The 23226-nt window shown below is 40.6% G+C and overlaps 1 long non-coding RNA gene across 1 annotated transcript in view; it reads left to right on the forward strand.

Moving 5' to 3' along the window:
* Positions 1-147: 147 nt before the first annotated feature.
* Positions 148-23226, forward strand: part of LOC149874875 (uncharacterized) — a 52454-nt gene continuing 29375 nt past the window's right edge. The window contains exons 1-2 of the long non-coding RNA XR_016438665.1: positions 148-359; positions 19269-19382. This is a non-coding gene — a long non-coding RNA (uncharacterized LOC149874875). The remainder of the gene's footprint in view (positions 360-19268; positions 19383-23226) is intronic.

Genomic DNA, 23226 nt, shown 5'->3' on the forward strand with positions numbered 1-23226 from the left:
GAAGCTACTGTGGGTCTGAGCTCAGGGTCTTTAAGGCTGCTGCTATGGAGATTCTCAGAAAAAGCAATACTGCATAAGTTGTTCTGCCAGAGTCTGGGGACACAATGGAGACCAGAAATGTGGAGAGGTCTTAGCTTTCTCTAGATCCCTCTGCTTCTGCCCTCCTTGTGAGCATGGGTTAAGTGCCTCTCCCTTAGTAAGATTACAGTGAGGGTAGAGTAGGATCCTTAAAAGGAACTTCAAAATTCCTTCTTGTTCATCTTCCTGTAGGAGGAGATGAATTGTTCCCACCAAGAACTACAGCTACATTATTAAGCAGTCCTTATTATCTGGAGCTTGTGATGTTTAAATACACACAGGTAAGATAATGCATTTAATTGGATTTTTTCAACTCATGGCCCCAGGTCTCAGCTCACCTAAATTAACTTAGCTTCCTTAACTTCAGTCTCTTCACAGCATCTGATGAAGTAAACTGTTGCTAACAAAAGCTTTTTCATTTCTGATTTAGTTATTCTATGAAGTGCAACTCTGACCTGTCTTCTGCCTATGTTGATTTTACATCAGCTGGGAATCTGACCCCAAAAGCTATCACTAAAAAAAAAATCACAAAGCAGAATACAAATCTAGTGTGTTGTTCAGTATTTGTCTTTCTTCAGGGTGAATAATACTTTTCATCATACTTTCAGGAAGCCAATGATCCTTATTTATAATACTTTAAGAGTTGTTATTAATTGCTTTCAAAATGTTTGAGCAGGAGGAGATTCTTAGATTAAATCAAATCACTTATTTTAGGATTTGAGGATCACCTGAGTCTTCCCAGAAGAAGACAATAGGCCATTCCGATTTTTCAAATTATGGAAAACAATAGGCCATTTTAATTTATCAATATAAATGTAAACTGCTTTACATTTTTAAAATAGTCTAAATATGTTTTATATTACGTAAATGTAAGCCTATCATTTTAACTGTGCAGTGAATAATTTTCAAGAATGACTCAGAAATCTTATTTTAGAACTTGTCTTGAGTTCTGGTTATTTCTATAGATACTGCAGTGCACAGCTCATTAGTTAACCAGTGGCTTGGTCTAACCACAGCTACCTGTTGTTGGCTGTGAATGGAATAATTTATTTTTAGTGCAAAACCACAATATGAATATTTTCCACTCTGAAAGTATTAAAAAACCTGTAAATGAAAGGTTTTACTTTAAATCTGATGTGCTGTGCCTCTGATGTGAGATGTACTGGGGTCCTCTTACAGAAAATGCTTTAAAATGCCTGAGTCCCTATTGAAGTTGACAAGAATTTCCTCCACTTAACCCCTTCGGCGCCCTAGGGCGTTCAGATTACATCAAACAAAAGGGAGCTCCTCTACCTTGTAGACAGACATAGTGATGTGTTGACAAACCAAAAATGAAAAAAGAGACTAAAAACCTGGGCCCTTGGGCAGGGAGGATGGGGTTTTGTGGGAGGGGATGTTCAGTGAAATATGAGACTTTGCTTTTTTAAAGCTTTAGTTTTACATACGGTACAGTGGTTACAACTGCAATTCTATATGCGAGGGCCCTTGGCCTGGTGCTAGGTTTTATGTTTGTTTGTTCTAACTATTAGGGTTTGAAGGTAAATTGGTGACAATTTGGGGGGTGAAGGCACCAAGATTTGGGAAGCACTAACTATGGTTCACATGAATGAATACATGCAGTAACCAAAGAGAACAAACTTATCATATTTACAACATATGATACAAATCTTAGAGTTCATAACTGAAGGCCAAGTTGAAGGGATGATACACTTATATCATTATGTGTCTGAGTACGTGGGAGGGTAGCACAGTTCTAAGAAGAAATTCAGATCACAAAACCATAGAAACCTGTATCCAAGGGCTGTATCCTGCAATGAGGGCACTGCAGATAGAACAACTTCTACCGATGCTCACTCTTCAGCTATACAAAATATTTGATTCATACTAGAAATGAACCAGACTTGCAAATGCATACTAGTGTCTGTGTTTGTTTTTTAGCTTCCTCTAAAACTGCCCTCACACTATTCCTTTTTATGACAATTGTGTTTTGAATCCATGCTTGCCTCCCAAGCTGAGGGAACTGTTTAGAGTGAAGGTTTTCTTTAAGCTACACTGACCCATTCACTTTGTGCATGAGTCTGTCGCTGAAGGAGTGGCAGAGTTCAGGTGTTGGTGGTCCTGCAGTGAGTGCCATCTCATGTTTCTCCAGGCCATTGTTTTCCAGCCTGTTTGACTACTCTCAATCCATTAACCTCTAATGCAATGCAAGTCAACTGTTGGTTCTTAGACACTTGGCCACCCTTCTTTCCCTGGAACCTGCTTCATTTCTGCACTATCCAGCTTACTTCAGCCAAACATCCCTAACAACCAGGTACTATCCCCATTGGAGGGCACTGAAATAGGGAGAAGAAGCAGAAAAGCTTTCTGCCTTTCTTCAGAAAGATACTGTAGAAGTCATTTTTCAGACTAAGGGGTTGTTACCAAAGAAGTAGCTCTAGTCATGTTGCAAGGGACAACTACATCCTCTTATCCCCATTGCTGAGGGTGACGGGATTCAGCTTCTACCTTTAACATTGTGGGTAGAGGCCCTTCTATCATCCCAAAGTGGATGACAGTCGTGGGGTTCAAGCAGCTAGTTGTCCCATTCAGAAAGTACATTAAAAACCTGTAAAGCACTTTACCACAAAGCAAATGATGGTAACTGCAGATCCAGCATCTTCTTATCTACCATGAGGAGGGGCTATAGATAAAATGGTGAAGAGTTTGACCAGGTGATTCCCATACCAGCTCATTTCAAGTACAGAATAGTCTGTAGAGAAAACTGTACTGAAGCAACAGCCAAAGCTACCATCAGTTAAGTAGTAGTCACCATCTTTGTGAAAGGGAGTTCTGGGTTAAGAGCATGGATCCTGGTTTTCCCTGATTTTAAAAAAATCCCCAGTTTTTGGATTAAAAAAAGTAACCCAAAATCTGTATTTTCCATGATTAAAATGAAATGCATATATATATATATATATATATATGACAGTGTGCTAGAGGATATTTTACACAGCAGAATGAATTTGGCTTCAGTTGTGAGTGAAAGCAATTTCATTCTCCTTCTCTTCATTGCCCCTCCTCCCCTTCCAAATGCATGTGGTCCAAGATGGATTCCAACTGGAGACAAATATTAAACATGCCAGTAGTGGTTAATTTTTAGAAAATTTGCACTGATTATTAAAACAAACAATCAGTATGGAATTAGTGGTTTAGGAAGCATTAGTGCATACTTCAGTAATACCTGCTCTTTTTGAAACTCCACCAGACTGGTAAATTATTAGCAAGTTAAACAATTAAAATATTAAATCATTTTTCCAAACAGCTTGGATTATGAATCCCATTGGCTATATTAAATGAAAAAATCCCCTGGGATTTGCTAATTCTAGTAATCTGTTTCTAGCATTTCGTCTGGTTGGGAAGAAAGAGACAGAGAATTGCATCCTCATTCAGTAGCTTATCAGTTTTTGCCAGTGTTTCCCTGTTTTTGGCAGGTGATGCTTGAGAATTTCATATAGGATAAATTCTAGATGGTCAGTGAGATTTCTGGGTAGGGGCAAACTTCCAAAGGCCTAATCTGCATTGTTTACAAACTGTCTCCATCCTTTGATCTGCTTAGGCAGAGGCAACAAAAATAATATTTTCATAGAAAGATAGAATTCCATTACTAATCTGGAAGAGTTGTTCCTCTTCCAGTCAGGAATCATTAGCAGCTAAAGGGCTTTCCTGGAAACAGCTGCACCCCTGCAGAATGTTCAAAATTACTCCAAATTGATTAAATCTTAAAATCCTTACCATAGTGAACCTGTGGTCTGGAAATGTGGCTAGCAGCACCATCTGAAAAGGCCAATGCTTAAAGATAAAGACATAACAAGTTCTATCAGCCTGTGTCTTTGCTGTGACAAAATATAAGGAGGGGACTCCCCTCCTCCCTCCCTCCCCTCCTTCGACAAAATAAGCTCTAATGTCTTAAACAGGATGCTTCATCTTTGCTGGACTAAACAGTTATCAAAGCACCTTAGTTTGGTAACGACTGGGTGCATGAGACATGGGGGGACTCCTGGGCAAGGCAGATGAACACCTGGAGTACCAGGGAAGCAGAGAAGGACATAGAAATGGAGAAAGTGGAGAAAAAGGATAGTATGGTCATATAATACCTGAACCATGGTTGAAGGATGTGCGTACTGCACTGAGGACCACTAAAGGATTTTTTTTGCTATTCACTGGGGCCCTGTCTACTGAACCTGCTCCAGGACCTTATGACTCTCCTTCACGTAATTGCAGTCATCTGACCATTCAGAGGTTGGGTGGCCTATATAAACTACTCTGTGAACAGGAATGGAGCAGGCTTCTCCTCTGTAAGTGGGGGAAAAAAGAGAACGGGTACACTTCTGACAGCCAGTTCCACTGCTAATATGACTGTGCTACCTACACTTTACATGATGACAAAGTTGTGTTATTTTTTTCGGTGTTTGAAGGTAACTGAACTGTCTTCAGTACTTTTCAAAACCCTGTTCAAAGTTGGGTTTTTTTGGTGAATACATTAATTGGTTTGGTTGCAGAATACATTTGGCAGATTAGAATGTGGGGAAAGAGGAATGTGGTAGAGCATTTGGGTACAAGATCCCTATATCATGAAGGCTTCCTTCTCCTGTTGAGTTTCAGGAGCCTCTACTGATCATCCTAAATTGGCATGTTGAAGTTATCCCACTATTCTGCCAGTCACTCTCAATGAATAGCAAAAAAATTGGCATATAGGGAATCTTCAATGACTGCAGCTGGTATCTCTATGAAGACCCTACTGCTACCTACTGAGGGCAGGAAATCTTTGCTGAAATATGGTCTACTGTCTCCAGTACCATTCATCAACATCCTACAGAAATAACAGAGTAAGCATAAGCTGGAGCAACTCACTAACTAAGGGTGTAACTCACTAAACTAACACACTAACTCAACTGACTAATCCAGGCTCCAACTAGTATGGACATAACTGAAGAGTTCAGAAAGCTGGAAATGTTTCAGCTAAGTGTACTGCCACCTGGAATGGACAGATAGGTTTTTTCACATTACTTTGTGAACCAAGTCAAAGAGGAATTAAGAACCATAGGATACACCCTCAGAAACCCAAATGGTATGAAGTCTGGACAAAGCTACAGAGGTCATAAAAGGGAATGAGATTGGTTAAGCAAGACCTACCCGCAACAAACCCATGTTGGCTGTTCCTCAGGATGTTGGCGTCGACCAGTCCATTAAGGATGGCTTCTTTAATAAAGTTTTCTAAAATCTTTCCTGGGCTGATGGGCCTATAGTTAGCCGGATCCAGTTTCCTCCCTTTCTTGAAGATAGGCACCACATTGGCCTTCTTCCAATCTTTGGGCACTACACCAGAGTGCCAGGAGGTCTCAATGGTACATGCCAGAGGTGGACTATGATGCTCACCAGCTCCTTGAGTACCCTAGGGTGTAGATTGTCAGGGCTGGCTGAACTGAAGGTATCCAACCTCTCAAGGTGTTCCTTTATGAGGTCAGCATGGATGGAGGGCAGGGGAGCTCCCTTACCCAGACCTCCCTGTCCTGTAGTAGGCATGGGCATCCCATGGGACTGATGAAAGACCGACGCAAAGTACCCATTTAATAGGTTGGCTTTTTCCTGGGCGTTAGTTGCCTCATCTGGTTCAGCAGGGGTCCAATGTTGCCCTTGCTTTTCCTCCAGCTCCCAACATATCTGAAAAAGGACTTTTTATTGTCTTTGATGCTTGAAGCTAGTTAGAGTTCAGTTGCAGCCTTGGCTTTCCTGGTTTCCTCCTTGCAGGACCAGATCAGTGCAGAATATTGCTCCTTGGAGGTGAATCCTATCCTCCATCCTTTGTAGGCCTTTCTTTTTAGCCTCAGGAGGTCTGCTAGATCCCTGGAGAGCCAGAGGGCTGCTGTGCCCTCTTGCTGCTTTTCCTCCAAGATGGAACTGAATTAGTTCGTGTATTGAGGATTGCTCCCTTGAGGAGCAACCACTCTTCCTGGTCTCCCCTCTCCCTGGGGTTGTGGTCCCTTAGGGCCTAACTGACAAGCCTTCTGAGCTTACAAAGTCAGCTTTCCTGAAGTCAAGGACTTCTGTGTTGCTGGCTGACTTGACAGCTTTACGGCGGATGGTGAAGGTGATCAGCTCGTGGTCACTGTCACCCAGCTTCCCATCGATCACTAGGTTGCCAATTAGGTCATCCCCAGTAGCCAGTACCAGGTCAAGGAGCGCTTTACCTCTCGTTGGCCCATAGACTTCTTGAGTCAGGAAGATTACAAGGTCAAATCTGTTGGCTACCTGTCTATCATCTTGGCTCTAAGCCTATGTTTCCCTTTCAGCAGTGCTTTAAACAGTAAATAAATTCTGCTAATAGCTATGAGATTGCTCGCTAGGGAGATTAGTGAGGAGTAGTTCTAATTAAATAAGTGAATCCTGAAGAGAGCTGAAACATTTTTTAGGCTAAATTTTTGCCTCCTAAGTCTCATTAGGAATATAAAATTAGCTTGCATTGTAGAAGGCATAATCTTTCAAAAGTCTCTTTATTTTAAAATATAAAACACTGCATAAACTACATTTTCTAAACTTTTTCTTCTTTTGCATTTTCTGCAGTGAGTGTGTTTTAAAATGTCTAATATCATGTTTCTTTTTATACTGAAAATAATTTCCCCTTGTCGGTTAGATATATGAAGATGCTGTCTTCAATCCATTTTACACTTTGCTAAGCCTTTCTAAAATCTGAGTGAGTAATCTTTATAGTTTTCCTCTTACATTTTTTGACTATTTGCTATTTTATATCTCTCTGTATAATAGAGTGTGAGTAAAACTGTAAACTTTTTTTTGGAAAAAGTAAAGCAAAGGATGAAAGGAGAGACTTTTTTGTCAGGGTGTTTGTGGGGAGGTTGGTAATTCAGCTATTAAAATGGACCATTAAGTTACTTAAATATTGAATAATCATCACTGAAGCAAATGATAGAACCTACTTGTCCATCTCTATTTAAATGCTATGATCTATCACATAGCAAAATTACCGTAGTTCACATGGATTGCTGTCTTCAAAACTGTATCTTGAAGACTGAGTAGATAGTTTATTATTGTTTGAAATAATTTCCTGACCTCATCTTTCACTTTAGCTTTGGATTGGCTCCTAATAATCAGGACTTCAAAAATTTCGTATTTAATGGCAAATTTGAAATTTCCCTACAACATTAATTTCTGTAGAGTTCAAGTCATTTATTTTTTTTTCTAAAAATCTCTAACCTATACGTTTTTCAGATGTCAGTTTAATAGATACTGATGCAGTGCTATCTTCTTGAGTGTTCAGGGAGACTATAATGTTGCCACCGCTCACAGCCTTCAAAAATAGTAGAAGCTGGAAATTAATGATAGTCATCATTACCTCTTCAGTGAAGAACACATTGAAAGCAGTACCTTGTAAGCAAGAATAACAAAAAATTCATCCTGCTGCTGTCGTGCCAGGAGAGAATTACTCATAGGAGAAAGAGAGAGAGCCAAGAAACAGCCACTAAAGAACAGGCAAGGGACTGATCCCTTTGGAGCTGTTAAATGACATGGGTACAGAGGGTCAGCAGAAAACTCTACCTCTTTTGCAGCAGCTAGAGATTGGCTGTAAAAAGGGAAGCTTCGAATTTATCAGACGACCTGTAGTCACAGACTGGTACCAAAGCTATAGCCTTATAGACCCTTGGTGAAGACAGCAGTGGATTGAAGTTCTAGTCTTGGTGTGGCTGGCAAAGCTCCCTCTATCATTCAAACCTATCAACAGATAGAGTTCTTGCTACCAAGCGAAAAACTGCCAACCCCCTCAATCTCTTTTACTTATTGTACAGCTTTGAAGCAAACTTTGCACATTTTTCTTTAAAGCTTCCCATCTCATCTTTTATTATACGTGTTCATTATTTTTCTTCATATTTTCTTATTATTCATTTTACAATAGAGCCCAGAAGTCAGGATCAGAGTCTCAGTCTTCTCAGGGCTGAACAAATCCAAACTCTGGACCAGAAGTGAGCGCAAACCTAAAGTCCTGCGGATGAACAAAATATATACGTAGGCCTGGATCCACTGATGGAATTTGGCTGGTTAAACACAGTTTATAATTGCTTTGCATTACCAGAGCAGCATGAAGTAGGAGAGGCACACCCGTTTATTGATCTCCTGCTGCTCTGAATCCTAATATTTTGAAGCTTTTGGCTTGAGTTTCTGTTCTGTAGAGAGGGTGAAACCAATACTTTGAGCCCTTTCCCTAAAACAGATCAGGTATGCAAGTTGCTGGGTGAGGATTTTCTACAGATAGGTTTTCAAAACATGCAGCTACAGGTCTCCCTTTAGGAAGGGTTTCAATCCCACCTCTCATTTTACATGTTAATTCTAGCCTAGGGGAACATCCACCCACACCAAATGGAAAAGCCAAATTTCCTTTCATTTCCAAAAACATTATAGACATCTGCCAGATGACAGTTCTAATTCTTCCCGTAAAAATGGAAAGCTAAATGGAAGCATCACCCTTCCAATAAATCTATTCCAAACCCTTCTTGATTCATTCCAGATTGTTTGCAGTTTTGGTAACGCTGTTAAATAATACCACCTTCTGTTTTCCCTCTTGGCCTTACATCAGAATGTATTTTATATGGGTATTCCTTCAGAGTCCATGTAAAATGCTGTAGAAATCATAAAGGGCCACATCATCATTTCTGAGATGTGTCCAGTTACTGATACATGTGTCTAGTTTCTGTTGACTTCAATAGGGCTTTTAAAGCCAGAATATGGACCATTATGTTGGAAACTTGTATTGAGCCATGCTAAGAAAAATATATTACACGACATTGCTGTTAGTATTTCCAGGAACTACAACAAAATGCTATGGTGTTGATTTTTATTTTTAATACAAGAGAGAGAACCTTAAAATATGTTTACAAAATAAGAGAATTGTCTAAACATACAAAGCCACAAAAATGTGTTGTTAAAAGGTCTTTTAAGGACTAGTTAGTCACCACAACAGCACACAACAGATGTATCATCTCTGAAATATAAGTAGTTTTAATTCTTTTTTATAGTAGTGACATTGTTGAAAAACATATTATCATAAAGGAACTATTTTTAAAGATGTATCCTTTGTATTACAAAGATGGAGAAAGAGATATTGTGAACCACTGCTCTTGTGACTTTATTTGTTTTGGAAGATTTTGTAAATCTGCTTCTGCTAAATGTCAGTGTTTTTACTGTTGTAATACATGGTGAATATGTGAAGTCACAAAGTCTTGGAATTTGAAATTCTGTAATACTGAGAGTAGGCAAAGCACTTCACATGAAATAAAATCTATCCCGACCTTATTTCTTGACTCTTACTTGGTATCTTAGGTGAAGCTGATGTCAAGTTTTTGGGGGGTTTTTTCCTTTTGAGATTCACAGTGCTCAGTTACCTTTCTTCCTTTATTCTTATCTTATTTTAACATGTTCCTACTCTTTTCAGTTCCTGCAAGACCCGTTGCTGATATGACAAAATACCTGATCAACAGTGAGCGCATCTACATGTGCTACCAGCAAGCAGCAATGGACTCCAGTACATATCGTGTAGGAGTTTATTGTTCTTGGACACTGCATTTACACGTGTGTCTGGACTGCAGCAGGCTGAGCCAGGTCAGAGAAGCCCCGGTTGGCAGGGGACAAGGGGAGGGGTGGAGGGAAGGAGCAGCCTAGGGCTGCTCTGACCTGGCTCAGCATGCTGCAGAGGGTCTGGCGGAGGCACAAGGGTACTGCAGTATAGGGCTAGCTAGCAGGCAGCACCCACAATGAAGCGCCCTTGTGCTCTAGCCAGCCACGTCAGCATCTATGAGTGTGTGTAGATGAAATGGGGGGCCTGTTTTAAAAACACTGATTCAATTTAGGGCCCTTTAAACCCCTGTGTTGTGCACGCACCCGAACTTACCTGCCTCTCCAGCAGTGGGGAGAGAAGGGCAAGCTGCCGGTAGGTGGAGCGGTCCCTGGGCTACGGGGTGTTGGTGTTTCCCTCCATGGCAGTGGCAGCACCCAACCACCCACAGGCACCCAGCTCAGGCAGTCCCGGGGGGCACTGCAGCCGTGGAGGGAAGCACCAGGTCCCCGCACAGCACAGGTAGGCAGGCTTCAGGGAAAAAAAGAAAAAAGATCAGGCTCGCCGCTTTTCTTGGGCAGAGCCTTCCTTCTCAGGCTGCTTCCAGGCTGCCTGCACAGGGTTCCTGCAGAGCCCCTGAGCTGCATGGAGCCTGGTGCTATACTCTGCGGTTGTAGGGCAGCAAATTAAAACTCCTCAGAGGAGTTTTAGTTTGCTGCACCCCAATTCCATTTAAGTTGCATTATGCCTCTGAATTTGCTACAGAGGCTGGAATTCCTGTGCAATACGCCACCAGCGCATGCAAACACCAACACCATTAAAGCGGTGCAAAAGCATTTAATCTGCTTTAAAGTGTTGTGCACACATGCCCTTTGTTTCATCTACACGTGGCTTATGTGTGCAGTGCTGCAGAGTAGAAAACGCCATGACAGGATAGTACTTGTATTTACTTGTTACTACTACCCTTCTGCACAGTTAATTAGTTCCCTAATTAACCTAATAGGGCTGCACATGTAGACACGAGACCTTTACTGTGGAGCTAATGAATCTACTCTGCACTAAACACCTCATATAGATTTGCCCAGTGAATGACATGCCAGAAGCAGGAAAAATCAGCTATCTACCTGGAAAGCTCTTGAGATTTTTCAGCCCAATTTTGTAAACTTAAAATAAAATTCAGGTTAACTTTGGAATAAGCTGCTCAGAGAAGTCACAAGAATGTATGCAAGGCAGAATTGCTCCTTAGCATGTTAAAAATCATTAAAACACAGCAAATAAATTGCTATTAAAATTTATTAAGGGCACTCAATTCCTTGTATACTATGTCTATACTTTAATACAAGAGCTTTGTGGATGTATATGAAATAGGAGGACATTCAGTGTATATGGGCTGTATGAATGCCACTTTGTTAGACATGCATCTTTCATGCCAAGGCAGTTATGGAGATTTTAACAAATGTATTCTGCCATTCAAGTTTATTTTAATCATGAGCAGTTTGTGACAGTTCATTCTTTCATGCTTTATTTCTTACTTTTGGCACCTACTTCTTCTTTTATGTTTTTAGAAGCTGCATGTTCCAGGTTCAATGGCTGTGTTCCTGTGTTATGCACTGATGCAGTCATTACCCAAACAATGTAGGAGATGTCCTCCAAATTCAGGGGCACATTTCATAGTTCTGATGTACAGTCAGTCAGTGTTGTTGGGTAACATGAGAAGTCAGTTGGGAAATTTCTATTGGAATGAATTTCAGTACGATTAGAAATAAATATTTGTGGAAATCCCCACAATTTTTTTTCACCAGGGATATATAGACTACAGCTTTTGTGCTTGACTCCTGTCTAAACCACACATTCAGTGGATTTGTGTTGCAAAACAATTATCCTAGACACAGTTGAAGAACTGTTCCATATTTCCCATGGGAAGGGGAAATCTGTGCCCCTCAATAACAATAAAGCATTAAAGATATTACAAGATTTTTAAAATCCTCGTGTCTTACCTTGACTTGGACACATGGTTAGGTCCTACTGACACTACAAAACAGACCCGACTTCTAACTCTGTCAGTGGACAAGCATGTTGTAACCAAGTCCAGAAATACACCTGTCTTTGTAGGACAAATAAAACCTAACTTCCCACGAGTTTCTAAAAAATGACAGCACTGTTGCATTCCGCTGAGCAGTACTACTTCAAATCTGAAGCATCCCCTGTTGTCAGTAAGGAGCAGCGATCTATTTTACTAAAGATGATGAGACTAGGTGGAGGGGGTTTGTGAGTGGATATAATTCTTGAGATTTGATGAGCCATTACAAACTTTTCTCCAGCTGTTTTGATGACATCATTAGTTTTGCCATCTACAGCAACACCATTGTTACATTTAAACAATGACATTTCTAAAATCATCCTCTGTGCTTTCCAGACTGATATGAATATACTGCAGAAGGAAAAAAAGTCTTGTCATAATTTTTCTTTTTTCTTCCCCCCCGCCCTTTTTTTTTTCATTAATTCCCTTTTCTCCCTTAGGTCTTAATTGCAATTCATTATTATTTTTGTGAAGAGCAGCCTCATGAAGGCAAAGAGTTAAAGACGTCACTTTAAATGACAAAAGCTGAACACTTTACCCCACTTTCAGTCTCTCATCTATTCATCCTTTTCATTGTGAACTTAGCTATTTCAGCTTTCTAAGCTCTTCAACTACCTGCCCCTAATTTGTATTCCTGGGAAGAGGCCTTGGCCGGTTATTTTGCATTTGTGTGCTAATGGTGATGAGCTTGCTTCTAAGAGGAGAGTGGGAAGGGGAGGGCAGGAACCTCCAAAAAGGTCGAAATGGGGTGGGGGTGAAGGTGCAGGAGGGGTTGTTTGGGGGAGAGTCATGCTGAATTTTAACCTTGAATGCTTTCTCATACAATTTAGCACAAAGCCCTCCTGATTATATGGAAAATGACACTCTGTGAAAATTTGCCTGTTTATATACACCTTTTAAGCAAATAAATTAGTCAAGTGCCTGAAAAGTTGGGCTTAGAAGAGATGTTGAATTGATAGTTATATTAATACATTTTTTAAATATATAACATATGATGAGTACGTGTTTTTCTCTCAGTCTCCTAAAAGTCAGTTAGCTCTTTCAAAGTACAGTGTTCTGAAAGAACATTACACAGGGAAACATTCTATACAGCTAAACTGTAGCAGCAAAAGCAATCTCTGTGTTGCTTGATAAGCTCCTAAGTAATTTTTTGATGATTGTAGAAGCTGTACATGAAAAAATACCTTCTATTACGTTAAGTAGGCAAATGGAGGCTTTCTGACTTACTGACTAGTATTTCAAAGCAAAATGTTTCTTATGCTAATCATTTTATAACTAATTCAACAAAGGTAAAAGAATGTCATTACGAATAATTAGTGATGTTAGTAATTTAGTTTCTAATTAACTAGGGATGTGACAGCTGGTTAGAAGTGGACATACTCATTAGCTATCAGATGCACGGTTGTTTTACTGCTTGTCATAGCATCCACCTATATTTAAAAATGGTTCAGTAGTTTGGGCCTTTGAATACAGCACTTCTACAATGTGCTGGTAGGTATGCTGGGTTGTATCCTGTTACAAGATGAGCCAGAAAAATGTGCAGAACATCTGATGCAACACAGGTGCATGTTGGTAATTATTTTCTATATAAATAACTTTATTGACACAAAGGTAGAGAATTATTTAAATATATCTAGTGTTACACTTTCAGTTTTACCACTGGAATTTTGCACCTTCAGTTGCATAGATATGTAAAATGGACACAAATGTAATCTAATTTGTAATGGACTTAATTTTGCAGATGTAAACAGGGTTCAAATTACATGGGAGCTGGGGGGAAGCTAAGCCCTCCCCCCCCACAAGAGGTGAGAGCCCCCCGTAAGGTTTGAAGATTAAAACCTGGGGGAGGGTGTCAGAATTCTAGGGGATTTTTTTTTAGTGCATAGTGATGAGCAGCCCAATAGTTTTTTAGACCCCCCACAAGTCAAAGTGTAATTTGAACCCTGGGTGTAAATATTGTGAGTTCATATGATATCAGCCAAAGAGGAAAACTGGGCCTGAGCCTAGCTAAAAATTTACTCCTGTGTCTATATATACTGTGTCTACAGTCGTGCCAAGTTTCACAGAATGGCAATGAAACTTTATATATCATCCATACACTTATCTTGTATTATTTTCCAGGTCTGATTCAGTGGCAGACTCCTAAAAATAAGAAAGTTGTTTCAGCAGACTATCTCATTGTCTACAAAATTCAGCAACCTAGTGCCAACAAACACATTTGGTTGTCTCTTGGTTATTATTTCAGAACTTTTAATGTACTTTTAATTTGCTAAGTCAGTTTTGCAACCAAACCAAACTGCATTCCTCTAAAGAAATGAACTCTTTCACAAAACAAGTATTGTAGACCTTCTCTCATGTGAATTCTGGAAACACTAGAGTCAGTACACTGGGCCTTTCTGGGGAAGGGAGTGACCTGTATCACTCAAAAGTGATCAGGTAAGTAATACTAACAGGTTTTTGTGTGTATGTATTGATCTACATACAAACCTGCGCCTAAATAATGAAGGCTGTGCCTACATGGGAGAGGTTTTCATCGAGTTAACTAAAATATGAAATTGTGTGGTGTAGATGTTCTTATTCTGAACCTTAGTTCAAATTAAGTTCTGGGCGCTGCACTTCAAGAGGGATGTGGACAACATGGAGAGGGTCCAGAGGAGGGCCACTTGCATGATCAGGGGGCAGCAGGGCAGGCCCTATGAGGGGAGGCTCAGGGACCTGAACCTGTTCAGCCTCCAGAAGAGAAGGCTGAGGGGGGATCTAGTGGCCTGTTACAAACTAGTCAGAGGGGACCACCAGGCACTGGGGAAGTCCCTGTTCCCCCGAGCACTGCCAGGAGTGACCAGGAATAACGGTCACAAACTGGCAGAGGGTAGATTTAGGCTAGCTATCAGGAGGCGCTACTTCACTGTCAGGGCGGCTAGGATCTGGAACCAACTTCCAAGCAAAGCGGTGCTGGCTCCTACCCTGGGGGTCTTTAAGGCAAGGCTAGACAATCACCTTGCTGGGGTTGTTTGACCCCAGTACTGTTTCCTGCCATGGCAGGGGGTCGGACTCGGTGATCTGCTCAGGTCCCTTCCAACCCTAGAAACTATGAAACTATAAATAAATTATGAAATTGTGTGGTGTAGATATTCTTATTCTGAACCTTACTTCAGTTTACTTTAGCTCGCACTGTCCAGAAATACTAAAACTCAACCAAAATGATACAATTTAAGTGAAATAAGGAGTCCACAAGTTCTTTCACAACAGCTTAACTAAATTGGTTTAAACCATATCTTTTTGAAAATTAATGATATGTCTCATTTAAATAAAGCATACATTAATTTAAATAATACCTTTTGCTATTTCAGTGTAAATCTGAGCATGAAAACCCTTATTCCAGAATAAAGGTATCCTATTTCAGTTTAGGTTAACTTGATGTTTTACTGATTTTACAAAATCTAAATAGATAATAAAAGTGACCAAATATGAATGTCCTCACCAAAATAAATACAGTGGAATAAATAAATAAAGTGGAATTTAAAACTGATTATTTTTCCAGTCTGTCTAGTTAATAATTTAAAAATGGAGATTCTTATTTATTAACCAACATGTTTGTATTCCTTTCCTCTTTTTATTTTATATAGGACGCAGTTCAGTGTAATTATTGAAAGTTGGAAACATCTGCTTTTTGCAGAAGAGAGGAAGGATGGTCTGTCTAGTAGTAAGAACATTACCCTGTGCTATGGGTAACCAGGTTTAAACTTCTGATCTGCTCCAAATGTCATTTGTGAACATGGGGTCTCTGGGATTTGCAGTCCAGCATTACAGAAGCAGAACTCTGCAGGGTCACTCATCACTTCCTCTTCCTGTTTCCAGGTGCCTTTGGGATTTGTAGTCCACAGTTGCAGCCAGCAGTAAGTTTCAGTAAGCTTAACAGGGCAGCTCTGTACTCGGGGGATGGTCACAGACCCCAGCCAGGTTTTACCTGCCTCTCTTTCCCCTCCTGCCCAAACCTTCTCTGCTGGAGCAAACAACACAGCCCAGCCCAGGGCTGGAAAGCATGCTGGGATGCTGATTAAACTAGAATTAGGAAGGGGTCTGAGACAGAAGTTTCATAAACTGGTTTGACCCAAATCAGTTAAGCCTGATACTATTTTCAACCAGTTTTACCTTAAACAAGTTTCAGCCATTGCTAAATTGGCTTATGTGCACTGAACTTCTGTTCTATTACAGAGTTAAACCAGTTTCTAATCACTTAAACCATTTTATTTGTAATTTCTATCCCTAGCCTGAGGGTTCTCTTTTGTTCTTCTCTGACTACCACTTCTGTTGGTACTTCACATCTAGTTAAAGTCAGTCAGTTATGGCTATACATGTTCTAGTTACTTTACAAATGCAGGACAGATATAGTCTTTTTTCACCTCAGTTTTTCATAAGCACTAGATGTGTGCAAAAATATAAAATGTAAAATGTATAAAAGATTGTGAAAGGAATCAAAACTCATGGAAGCGGTGATATCCAAATTATAAATAAATAAATAAAATAATAAATAAATCAAAGATTGTGAGGAGCTCAGATACTTTGTTGATGGAAATACCATAGTAGATTGCATAATATATTGAATAGCTCTCCTCTCATCTTTTCTGAAATTAATGTGCAAAGTCTTGCTGGGGTCTTCTCATAGTGAGGAACACATCACAGAATGTTAAGGAGGCCTGGTACATTTGCAGATATTTGTAAAGTCACTAAAGTGTATGTAAGTTAAATCTGTACTATCTGAAAAAGTTGGGCTTTGAAATTCTTTGGAACTCATTTGATTGCATAATTTCTGGTGATTGCCTTCTGGTTAGACTGGAAGAGTAGGGAAATAACTTTCCTCCTGGCATTACGGCATTTGGATTTAACTGCCAGCGTGAAAATGAAAATCATCAGCTGGGGGGCTGGCTGGGAGCTGCCGTGCTTCTGGGACAGCTCCCAGCCAGCCCTTGGCTGAGTGGGGATTTTCCTGAGCAGTCAGGGGCTGGCTAGGAGCTGCCCCAGAAGTAGAAGAGCTCCCAGCCAGACCCTGGGTGTGCTGGGAAACCCTGCTCGGAACAGGGCCTGTCCCTATGTGCACAGAGCTGTGCAGAGCAGCTGTCTCCTGGCCCTGTGCACATCAGGACCCCTCCCAATGTGCCTGGGCCCAGGAGATAGCTGCCACTACAGCCAACAGAGCTCTCCTGGCCCCGTGCATATGGGAACTGGCCCCATGTCTCCTGCAAACCCCAATCCTAGCACGCTGGGGGAGCCTGGAGCTCACCTGGCTGCTACAGGGGACCAAAGCAGGGTAGGTGCAGCCCTGTACTAGGCCGCTCCCATTGGGAACAGATTTACAGAGAGCAGAGAGCATGTGTAGATGTGCTCCTAGGGAAGGCTTACTGCGTATTTTACTGCGCAGTAAGCTTTTATAGCATTAATAGTATGTGTAGATGTGCCCACTGGGGAGTAAACTAAATTCCTTTAAGTACCATGTTTTAGATGTCACTCTGTAGGAATTTTCTTTTTCCTGACCTAGCTTGCTCATTTCTAACTGGAAATGTGGGGTTTTGTTTTTCCACAGGTAGATACAAAAACCACTGAGTCACTTTCTAAAATGCATTCACATCTTAATTTCATCCTTAAATCTAGAAACATATTAACAGAGAGCAATGCCTCAGTCTTTAAGAACCTCTAAATTAATACTTGTACTACAAGTATGTCAACTGATTTGCATCGTGGACTTTTCCTATTCAGGACATGACCCCATGTTAAGTTAGCTGCTATTGTATTAAGAGTAGTAAATTGCTATTTGTACTAAGAGTAAGCAATAAACACCAATCAATACTTGTAGATCAGTTGTACTTAAATTGGTGTGTGTTCTCTTTCTCTCTCTCTCTACACACACACCCACCCACACACACACACACAGAGGGCAGATATATAGGTACACATTTTCATCTCCTATATATGTATGTGTGTGCGTGCGCATGCATATATACATCTATACGAGAGATGAAAATCTGTACTGTAACCATGTTTAACTGATCCCCACTTAAGTTGCTTTTAAATGATCTGAGGAAGAGAGAAAAAGTAAATCTGTTAACTACCATAATCACACTTTTTATTATTCAAGAAATTAAATGAACATTGATGGCTCATTCCCATGTTATTGCTAAACAGAAGATTGTCTAAACTACATTCCTAAAATTAGGTAATAGCTTATTTTTATTATAAGTTACTGTAATCATATAAGCCAGTATTTATATCTTAATGAAGATCTCTTTTTAGGTCTTCAGACAGTTTTTAAACTATGCTCTTATTCAGATGCATTCAAGAAATAAAACAATTAACTATATCACCAGAGTTTTACTGTAAACTCAAGCCACAATTGTCATATTGGTTGCCACAAAAAAGAAAAAAAACCTTGCTATATAAATATCTAAATAGTTATTTCTTCAGCTGCAGTAAAACACAGTTACATTACCAGATGTTCTAACATTATAGATTATCTGACAGCAAGTACTATATCAAAGATGGTTCAAAAGAAAAGTATAGATGATTTTCATATTTTAATCATGGTTGCAGATGGGCTTAGGATAATCTGCCAGAGTTCAGAAAAAGAAAAGAAAAGGCACAAGCATGATGTAATTTGGCTCAGTGGTCTGTTTCAAGTATGGTTAAGACACAATAGGAAAAACAATTTAAACAGGTCTTTGCTTATGGAAACAAAATTATCACAGAACTGAAGAATGTTATTTTCTTCATTTGAAAAGCAAGAATACAAAAGATTTATTTTATAGAGAGAATGCACATTGCCCCAGTCTATACATACATACAAACATGCAGGTGCATGCACGCATACCCACACACACATAATGATCCCAAAGATCCCCTGAGAGGTCCTAAATACATTTTTCCATTATGCTAACTTAAGTTTTGATCACTTTAATTGTATAGCTGGTACTTCACACTTCTTGAACCTACATATTCTGAATCCATGAATTTGGGTCCCCAAAGTGAACAGTACGCTACTATATCTCATGCTATGTTTCTTTAATAAGGGAAAAATCCTAATGAGAGAGGTAGTAGGATTCTACACTAGCAAGTGTTACTCTGCAGGGTGAGGTACCAGTTCTGTCTTAAGTGACAGCAGGAACATTTAACATGCTGATTTTGTGTTCTTTGGTAAAAGAATTGCATAGACTAAATCTTTTTCAAGGATCTTTGCAATCTAGAAACCCAGTGCTTACCAAAGTATGTCTCCTGACTGACAGTTCTGAGCATATGACTTCAATATCCTTGCATTTTTAACTACATAATGTTCCTTCTCAGCCTGGCAGAGCAATGAATGAAGGAGTGGGATTTGAAAGGCAGAAAAAGGTCAGATATTAACATCAGCAGTAATCCACGTTTATTATCTTGCATTTCTGTAGCACTTATATAGAACAACACTTTAATTTATATCCACTCAAGCAGAATTGTCTACATTATTTTTTTACCACTCTCTTTTAGACGCTCTCCTTGATTGACAATTTCCACCCCCCCCCCACCACCACTTATGCCTGGGATTTAAAACGCGTGAGCACCCAGGACTGAAGGAAGCCGCTTCTCTGGATTTTGTACAAGGTAAACTTGTGTAGCCCTCCTCCGAGGTCAGTCATTATGTTTCTAAATGATTTATAGCAAACTTGCCTACTGACAGTGCTGAAGGGATTAAAAATGACTAATTCGACAGAAACCTTTTAAAAAAAATCAGAACTGGCAGGGAGAGAAAGCGGGGGGGGGCGAGGAACCCCCCCCCCACCTCATTCCCAACATCAAACCTCCAGTCCTTCCCCATAAACAATAACCTGGATGTTTACTATGCTTTTGTGCGCACCCTCCAGCAATGTCTGGGTTTGCAAGCCCCCTCCCCCTGCCCGGATGGCTCCACAGCTCAGTGGCTTGGCTTAGGTGCAGTTGGAAATGCCCTAGAATGGCTCTTTGTTGATTTTCGCCTGTGCTAGAGCCTAGTGCTGCTGTGAAGCGGAGTGCTATTGAATTTGTTCACTCAGGCAGAACACTCAACAGGAAGGAAGGAAGCAGCCATTCTTTCTGGTCCTATTGTCTGACCACCAGGCTTAAGCAATCAAACAGCTCTGTGGCCCGAGCTGCGGCTCTTGCCATCCTGCCTCTTCTGGTGGGCAGGTGGGGGCAGGGAGGGAGGGGAGGATGGAAACTGGCTTCTCATGGCTTTTACTTTGTTTTTGATACACTCCAACTGCATCTTTTCATGGCTCACAGCCTCAGGTAGCCGTTTCCAGTGCTTCCCATTGCTGGAGTGAATGGCCTTGGGGAGGGGGAGGGAAGGAGTGCAGCTCTGGCTTGCACCGATTCACAGTTTCTTCTAGGTTCTCATTAAGAAAATTCAGTCGCAAACAGCTCCAGCCCTTGAATGGATTTGCAGGGTTGCAAACACTTCTGCCGTGTTCACAGGAACCTTGTGACCATTTAAAGGTTCTGCCTGGTGACAGATTTACAAATTGAGGGCTGGGATAGGTGGGGTGTGACACTCGTGCTCAAAGCACTTTATTGACACAGGTACAGCAGCCGGGATCTGATTCTGCAGTTTGTACTCACAGAAACTTCCCAATGAAGGCAAACCTTGGATTACCAAGAGAGGAAAAAGCGGAGTAGAGAGTGTTCTAAAAACCAAAATGATAAGGCACTGGCAGTTATCCATACTTATAATGCAGGAAGGCACATCACACACTACAGAAGAATTCACATTTGGAAGAACTGGCAGGAGGACTAGAAAAGACATCTGGTGTAATGATGCAAAATGCAGATCTCTCTCTGAGTTTTAGGGCACTACCCATCACAGTAATATAGGAGAACTTTTAATGCATAGTACAGAGGTCTCTGGCAGACTTCATGAAAGCTTCATCTCACCTTCATTTTCAGAATAAAAATCTCTGTTTATAGTAATCCGATTGATTTCTTAGTCTGATGGTGACAGATGTTTGGTTCTGATGGGTTTTCTGCAGGTGGCAATGTTTTGTGAGGGATAAGGTACTGGGAATGTCTGTGATACATCCCTCCTGTTACAATGGAAAAAGGGGATCAGCTATGAATTGGTAAATCTGTTATTACAATATATACCTTGTATATAGTGAATGCAGGGATTTTGTATTCATTTGATACTTAAAACTTTTCAAACTTGGCCCCCATCATATAGAGGTATCTGTTTAAATGTATGGACTGTATAGTCCCATAAGCTCAAATAAACTTCTTCCAGGAGGAGGCTGCAGAAAGCCCAAACTTATCACACTTGTTTAATGTAAACTATACATATATAGGACTAGATTCTTCTAACAGTTGCACCAGTATAAATTCAGAGTAACTTCAGTTAGTCAGTGGCATTACTCCGAATTTACTAGCATAACAGAACAGTCTGGCACGAAAGATTTTTTTTTTTTCCCTTTTAAAGGAAACAAGTGGAAATTACTAGAATAGAGAGAAATTTCAAGCCAAGCAGAACTGGTTGGTTTGGGATCTCCTTACAACCTTGAAACTGAGGCCAGTTTCAATGGGATTGGTAAATGTTTTCAACAACCATGGGCTGAGTTTCAAGCAAAGCTGGGCTGAGTTGTAAGTGAATCTTGGCCAAGGTATGGTTTTTAAGTGGAAAGCATGTGAAACTCAGTCTATCTCCTTGATACAGGGTTTTTGCTTTGAAGTATCTGGTTCATTCCAACCTGAAACTCAAAGGAAAAAGCCACATGGTGTGAACGCTGCAGCTAACTCTGGTAAGAAAGTTCCTTTGAAACTCTATGATTCAAAACTCTATGATTCAGTTCTATATATTCCTCACAAGCAACTGTCCTAGATGCTGCTTTGGTAGTGTTTCACCTTGAATGCCTGAAGTGATTTGACACCACCACTCCTTTCGTACAAGACTGTGTTAATTTAAGTGTGAAGTATGTTGCTGCAGTTCCATCGTGGGCAAAAAAGATTAAAAATGCAAATGTTTCTAATAGATTGTGTGTGTCTCTGTGTGTGTGTGTAGTCAAATAGCTGATTTCATTTATATTATCACTGCATGAGAAGTGATCCCTATTCTATTTTGTATAGGTTCTCATACCATGCTCATCACTCCAGTATCTCAGCGCCTTCCAAAAGTGCATAAAGCAATGAGACTAACAACTGTCACGAGTTATTTATTCTTTCATCCTCTCCTATGGAGAAGAAGCATGTGCAGTGGAGTGTCCTATTTTGGGAAGGCTCTTTTAATGCATTGCCATTTTGGTTTTTTTTTTAATTGTACTGACAAAGAGGCCACTTCAGCGAAAATGTCTAAAAGGGCAACAAGGGTGGGAAATGTATAAGTGGATGGAAACTGGATTCAACATTCTGCACGGGGCAGTGATTACATTTCTTTAACTGTTTGTGTTTTTATGGTAGGTATTTTTAACATGCTCTGAGAGACTAACAAGCTCTAATAAACACATGTGCAGGCTCTGCACACATAGAATTATAGGAAAGTAGGGCTGGAAGGGACCTCACAAGACCATCATCCCTGCTCAAGGCAGGATCATCCCTGCTTGCAGACACAAGCAGAAACCAAGCAGAAACTTCACAGGACAGCAGAATCAGTCTCTCTCTCTTTTTTTCTTTTTTACTATTTTACAATCCCCAGAATACCTGATATCAGAAATTGGTTTTATTTTCTTTCCATAGGTTCTTTAAAACACCATATGAACAAATTCCCCCTCTATGCGACACTGGTCAGGCTGCAGCTGGAGTACTGCGTCCAGTTCTGGGCGTCAAACTTCAAGAGGGATGTGGACAACATGGAGAGGGTCCAGAGGAGGGCTGCTCATATGATCAGGGGACAGCAGGGCAGGCCCTACGAGGAGAGGCTACGGAACTTGAAACCTGTTCAGCCTCCACAAGAGAAGGCTGAGGGGGGTCTAGTGGCCTGTTACAAACTAGTCAGAGGGGTCCAGCAGGTCCCGGGGAAGTCCTTGTTGCCCCAAGCACTGCCAGGAGTGACCAGGAATAATGGTCACAAGCTGGCAGAGGGTAGATTTAGGCTAGATATCAGGAGGCGCTACTTCACAGTCAGGGCAGCTAGGATCTGGAACCAACTTCCAGGAGAAGTGGGGCTGGCTCCTACCCTGGGGGTCTTTAAGAGGAGGTTAGATGTACACCTTGCTGGGGTCATTTGACCCCAGTACTCTTTCCTGCTATGGCAGGGGGTCGGACTTGATGATCTACTCAGGTCCCTTCTGACCCTTGAAACTATGAAACAGCTAACCAGGGATTTCACATATTTTTGCACTTCCAGGTAATTCCCATGCTTAATGATGATAATTATATGAAATTCTGGAAGAAGTGTCTCTACGTAGCATGGTATCCAAGCTACTGAAAAACTTGTGTAGTAAAACTGAGACTTCATTGCGCATGAAGTCAGTCACAGGTTGGTACA

This window comes from Crocodylus siamensis, chromosome 1 (assembly GCF_052110815.1).
Source record: "Crocodylus siamensis isolate JL-2025a chromosome 1, ASM5211081v1, whole genome shotgun sequence".
In the NCBI taxonomy this organism is placed as follows: Eukaryota; Metazoa; Chordata; order Crocodylia; family Crocodylidae; genus Crocodylus; species Crocodylus siamensis.